The sequence below is a fragment of the Pteropus vampyrus genome, unplaced genomic scaffold (assembly GCF_000151845.1).
Source record: "Pteropus vampyrus isolate Shadow unplaced genomic scaffold, Pvam_2.0 Scaffold2, whole genome shotgun sequence".
Taxonomy (NCBI): Eukaryota; Metazoa; Chordata; class Mammalia; order Chiroptera; family Pteropodidae; genus Pteropus; species Pteropus vampyrus.
Window position 1 is genome coordinate 24,840,079 of NW_011888783.1, and position 6,539 is coordinate 24,846,617.

Here is a 6,539-nt window from a genome sequence, read left to right on the forward strand (position 1 = left end):
ATATACATATATATGTATATATATAACAGATTTATTTAGCTACTCAAAATATGTTAGCTAGGCTCTCTTTGCCTCTTTAACATAAATTTATTTTTGTTGGAGTAAACCTACATATGGTGCTTCATTAATGCTAAAATATCATGAATTTGGGAAAATAAATTTAAAGTTGAAACCGCATCTGCTTAGAGATATTTATGTTTACATTGAGTAATGCCTTTAGTTTTTGAAAAAGAATTCATAAATTGATTTTTAGGTATCTATATCCAAGCCTACATTGTTTACAGTTTTGTTCTAGCTTTTGTACTTGTAGTAATTTGTAAATGGAGTGATTCTTTCCTTTCTTCCTTCTCTCTTACTTTTGGTCCTTAATTCAATCAAACCTGGCTTTCAGCTTCTTTCCACCCATGTCCAAGAGCAATCATTTTCATGCACACTTACTCTTGGGTTATAAAGCTCTAGGGCTTACATAGTCCAAGTAAATGGGTTGAGAAGACTTGATTGGTTAATCTATTATGGTTGCCACTTAAGGTAGACCTTGCCTTACCCTAGGTGTGTACTTGAAAGATGACATTTCTGCTGTCAAGTTCTCTTCCTCATTGCTATGTTGGATAACTCTCTCCAAATTTCAAAATATTTATGCACCTACCCTTACTCAGGGTATGTGCCACTTCCCCAGAACTGTGTGTGAGGCTAGGTTGCAGATCACCATTAACAGGAAAGGTAATCCAGTTCACTTCTCTGGCTTGAGCAACTTTTGTTTACATCCAGGAGTCCCAAAGCCTTATATAGGTAAGGCTTTCTTATATAGGTAAATACTTTCTTATATAGGTAAATACAGTTTAATAACCCCTTCAGAGCTCTAAAATTTCAAAAACAAAGAACCTTTAATCCTAGAGGTAAAAGAAGCCAGACCTAATCCTTACTTACCTATCTGAGGAAGGGTGGGGGTCATATCTCTCCCTCTTTCTTGAAGAGGTAAAAAGTTTCTTAGGTCATTTGACAAGAACTTTTCATTGTATCAGCCTATTGTACTTTATTTGAATATTCTTTATGTTATCCTTTGCTTCCTTAAATCATTACTCATTTTTTATTTATATTTCTTTGGCCTCAAAATGAGTCCATAATGGTATCCTTAAATTTCCTCATGTACATAGCAAATCATGAGAGTTCAAAGCTTAGCTAAAAGGCAATAAAGTTTTTAGTGTTGTTTGCTTTCAGTTTTTATTGAAACTTCTGTAAATTGACTCATATTTTAATGTAAAGGATGAATCTGTAAGAGGATTCAATGGTAAATCCTTTGGTATAGGAAATAATTTTTTGTAAATTTAATGCTTTATCAGAGTCGCTTAAACATATTTTGGTGCCTAATACAACTATAGAAAAAAATTTTAAGCAAATAAAATTAAGTCACTACTTAAAGGTAAAGTATTTCTTCAATATTTTTCAATATTTTTGGCCTACTCTTTATATCAAAAATATATATTTTTTCAGTTTGACTAAACAATATACCTTTCAATACCAATATAACTTTGCTACTTATCCTAGATCCTGCCCAATCTTTAATGCCTGCCCAGGAGCTCAGGCTGTCTACCTTTCTAGGTATAAAAGTGCAGTCATAATCAAACTACTGACGAAACGAGATACTTTTATTGCAAGAATTTAAATCTCACAAGAATTTGCTTGATTTTCTTGACTTTCCCTTACCTTAAGGTGTGTGTCGCATGTTTTCTAGAATACTCACTTATTTGTTTATTTAACAAATATATTCTCAGCTCTTAATATGTTCCAAGCTCAATGTGTCTCATGGAAATAATAGAGAAAGAATAGATTATTGTCTTTTTCTTCTGTAGTTAACAGACGAGATCTGTATACAAAACTTCTAGTTTTACTCATTGTACCTGACTCTAGCTTTGGTCTGCCCAAGTATAGTGAACTCTTTGACAATATAGACATCTCAGTAGTGCATGACACAAACTCACATGGATCGAATGGTTGAATGAAAACATAGCACTCAAAGGTAGTGTGTCTGACGAGTGCTAAATTATTGGAGAAACTCTATAACTTGACAGTTGTCCCAAGAAACATGTTCTTTGGCTGCTATTTAACTTGTATCAGTAATGCATATCCTTGTTAGAAATATAGGATCTGATATGTGCTCCCAGGACATAGTGGAGAAAAATCTTTTGACATAATGTTTTTGTAACATGTTTGTGAGAATTGACAAAATAATTGTTTCTTCACTACAGTTCCATTAATTAGAAATTATGGTAACTTAGATACCTTTGTGGTCAAAAGCTTCCAGGAATATACATTTCCAGAAGTAGTGGGGTGTGGCTAACTCTATAGTCATTTCAGGGGGATATCATTTTGTTTTGTATTTCTTGCCAGATTTAAATTCTAGCAATAAAGCTATATCATTTTGTCAGTAGTCTGTCTGAAACTACACTTTTAGAAAGGGAAGAATGCATTAAATAGACTAATTGTAGAACATGAAGGGTAGTCATTAAAATTAGCTGCCTTTTCAATACATGTTGAGAGATTTGTCTGGGAGCTTTTCTTTCAAATGATACTATTTCAATCATGCCTAACATTTAAATCTCTAAACACTGATATTCCCATTTTAAATTTAGCTGGCACCAGAAGGAAATGGTAAAACAGCAGATGATTACCTCAGTAATTTATTCCACATTTTCTAACAGCTTTACAGATTCAAATGAAAAATAATAATCTAAAAATGAAAAATATGCAACTAAAATTAAACAGAGAAAAATATTCTTAAACCAAGAGATGTTTTTCCTTATACTTTCCCAAATGGTGAAAAATAAATTCCGCAGTGAAGTATAAACAGGACCTAATTTTACTACTGGTTATGTATTGATGACTAACTTGGACTTTTTAATAGTCTTTTAGATTATTTACCTAAAAGACTAGTTGATGTTTGTTTTTGAATTTGCATTACCTAAAAGCAAATCTCATCTTAAAAACATCCTATATATTAATTAAATTGTTCTTTAAAACAAGTCCTCTGAGTGTTTTGATTTAGTTTTATTTAATAGTTTCAACAGAAAGTAACAGAGAGGAAATTTTCCTCTGATGTTACAGAAAGGAGGCTGAAGTGGGAGAAGTGTTACTTCAACAGTAGTATTTATTGAGTGTCTAATATATGCCAGGATTTGTCCTAGATATTGTGACAGCAGCAAACAAAGGGGCAAGGCCATTGTTCTCACATAGTTTACATTCAAAGCTATGACTTTTATTAAAATTGGAACTTTGATAACTTATTCTATCTCATGTGGTTGTTTTTATAAATCAGATTGGCTTCTCATTTAGTTCATACTGTTGAAATTTTGATTTATTTTGAAAGAAAGATATACAAAATCTTATCAATCTCAGTCTATCAAATGACAAGTATTTCTTTTTATGCTTATTTTATAACTCATTTATGATGATTAACTTATGAAAACTCAGAATTCTTTAGTCAACATAATTACAATAGAATCTATTCCTTAAAATTAAAAGTGAAACATTGAATTTAAAAATGTCACTTGCTTCTCTTAACTACTTCTCTTAACTTAGTATTTTGTTAATACTAGGATCTCAATTTACTTAATTCGGCAATAATAAAACATATAAATATAGATACAACTGTATTGTATACAACTATATTTGGTCATAGTACACACTAATTCTAAATATTTTAAAAGATTATAATTTAGATTTACCAAGTATATGCTGATGATGTTAATTCCCCAAAACCAAGCTGGTTACATTTCATGATTAGTATTTCATATCATAACATAAATAGTATGGTAAAAATTTTTATAAGTCAATAATAAAATGATAATGTTTGTTTAAATGTGTCTAAGTGGATTGAAATTTCTGTTACTACATTTTAAGGTAGATATACTACAGTTTTTTCACCTGTGTTAAGGTGGGAACTGTTCATTGTGATTATCTTTATATTAAAATCTACATTCACACACCATCGTGTAAGGATTCTAGCTAAACACTCCTGAGAAAAACTGCATCAAATTACATTAAATAAAGCAGACTGGTAATTTTTTATTATGTAATAACTGCATATTTAAACATTAACCATATAGGAAATGTCCTCTGTTCAAAAGAAAATAGACTCTTTTGGAAAAAAAAAAAATTCAATTTCATTGCTTTTTTTTTTCTAGAGAAGAAATAATGGCAAAGAATGTTAAACATCAAAAGGAAGAATGTTGTACAATAAGAAACCTCATATTTCTGTTCAGACAGCCAGCCATTGGATGCACAGTGGAGCAGATTTCCCAATGTAGAACTTAGTAGCCAGGAAATTCATATATATTTGGGGCCAAAATGAATTCCTTGCAAAGTGATTCCTGTTCTTAGCACTCTACCAAAGCTGCTTTCCCAAATTTCCAAAAGCTTGCTGAGGGCTGAATCCAATGACTTCTTCATAACTTCAGTTTTTTCTTTGCATTTTATTCATTTGGATTTGAATGATTTATATTCTCTTGGTTTGACTGTTTTGAATCTTTTCTCAGTGTCCTTTTTCAGCTGTTCTTTGTCTATTCCTCTCTTAAATCTCCTAAACTCTTAAAAATAAAAGTAAAAATAAATGTAAATTTTTTAAGATTCTGTCCCTGGATGGACTTTTCTGATCATCATTTCAACAATTGATATATGATTTATAATTTTATATAACCATCCCTGATCTCTTACCTATTACTTGGATATCTCCACATGGAAAGCTTACTAGTACCTCAATCTCTCTTTGCTGAATTTTGCACTAATTATTTTAACCATTTTCTCCCAAGTCCTTTTTTTTTCTATTCATTAATTTCATTTTTGCTAGAACTCTTAATTTTTTAAAATATTTCCCATACCCTCCCCATCTTTTCTTATGAAACCTGTTGCCAAAGTTGTTGATTCACTCTCTGAAATGTCTCTTTTCCCTCTCCTGTGCTTTTTTGTCTTTTCTCTTTTCTACTCCTTTAAGACTTCTACCACTTTAAGACTTCTTTCACTTGGTCTATTGCAACAATTTCCTCTTTTCCATCCCTGTTTTTAGTTTTCATTTTTTAATGCCTACAGCACCTGGTATTCCTAGGTGGTCTCCCATCTAAGTACTAACCAGGCCCAACCCTGTTTGGCTTCCGAGATCAGACAGGATTAGGCATGTTCAGGGTGGCATGGCCATAAATTCTGTTTTTAATTTCTACCTTCTTGAATTTATCTTTTATTATTATGACAATCATTGTGCTGGTTTTTGTTATGCACTCTGGGAAATGAAAGGCTATTTCTAAGAGTATCATAGTGAAATAATAAATATCATTGTCATTTAATAATTAAATAAATTATCAATATTATTCTCTTGTATTAGTGCCTTATCCTGTTGAAAATGCTTTTATATACATTATATAGATTAAAAGCAAGTAATGTTATTTAATATACTGTTCAAGCTAAGTTGAAATTCATGAGGAAAATATAAGTGATTAATTCATAAGCTATCATTCTTGTGGAGAAGGAAAAATATTTTTTTGTCTACCCTGTTAGGTTTTTGGCTGAGACCCTCCACTGTAATAAAAGACAAATTAACAACAACAACAACAAAAAAAAAAACAGAAGTTTAATAACATGCAAATTTACTGTATACATGGGAGAGACCCAGGAAAACTGAGTAGTAACTCCCCATAATGGCCCAAGCCACCACGTTAAATACCATCTCTAGCTAAAGACAAAAAAAGATATAGGGAGTAAGGGGAGTCAATTATGGGATGTTATCAGCCAAAGCACAGTAAATAGGAGTAAAGTTATGCAGATTTAAGTCCATGCTTTCTTCATTAATAAATTTCTAGAGATTGAGTCATCCAGGTACAGAGAGGGAGAAATGTAAGGGAGAAACGAAGGGAGGTTTCCCTTATAAATGTAAATTTCTATTATAAAAGAGTACATTCTACTGTTTTTAGAGCTTTTCCATTGACTGCAGTTTCTTAAAAATAACCAGCTTAATATAATACTTATGCCAAAGAGGCATATTTTTGGGTGATAAATTCTGCTCCCCTTCATTCTGCAAATAGGACTTTTACAACTTAACTATGTAACAACTAGGAGTTTGTTAAATTGTTAGCGAGGAAGAGGGAGTAAAAAGAAAAGCTAAACAAGAAGGAGAAATAACTTTTAAGCTCGAGTCATTCATGCAGGAAATCTTATTAGCAAAGAAAAGTGAGCAGCTTTTTCAAACTAATTTAAAAATAATAAAATGGAATAGTGCCATCTGCAGCAATTCCTCTAGGATGCCAACTGAGAGATTATAGAGTTAGTTTTGAGTTTCAAAAGAACTGACTCCAACTAACATAAATGAGAAGAAATTTACTGAAATAATAGTATGGTTTTACCAACTCAACCCAGAATTGAATTTATAACACCTATTTGAATAGATTAAAAAATTCAACATTTTCAGTCTCTTTGCCCCTTTGCTCATGATTCAGATTTTAGGGAAGGGGCACCTTCATGGCATGGTTTGAATCATACTTCCTAATCTGTTTTTA

The 6,539-nt window shown here is 31.5% G+C and overlaps 1 protein-coding gene and 1 pseudogene across 1 annotated transcript in view; one reads left to right on the plus strand and one right to left on the minus strand.

Moving 5' to 3' along the window:
• Nucleotides 1–6,539, plus strand: part of KCNH7 (potassium voltage-gated channel subfamily H member 7) — a 415,423-nt gene that overhangs the window by 69,075 nt on the left and 339,809 nt on the right. The window lies entirely within an intron of this gene.
• Nucleotides 5,074–5,192, minus strand: LOC111739301 (annotated as a pseudogene).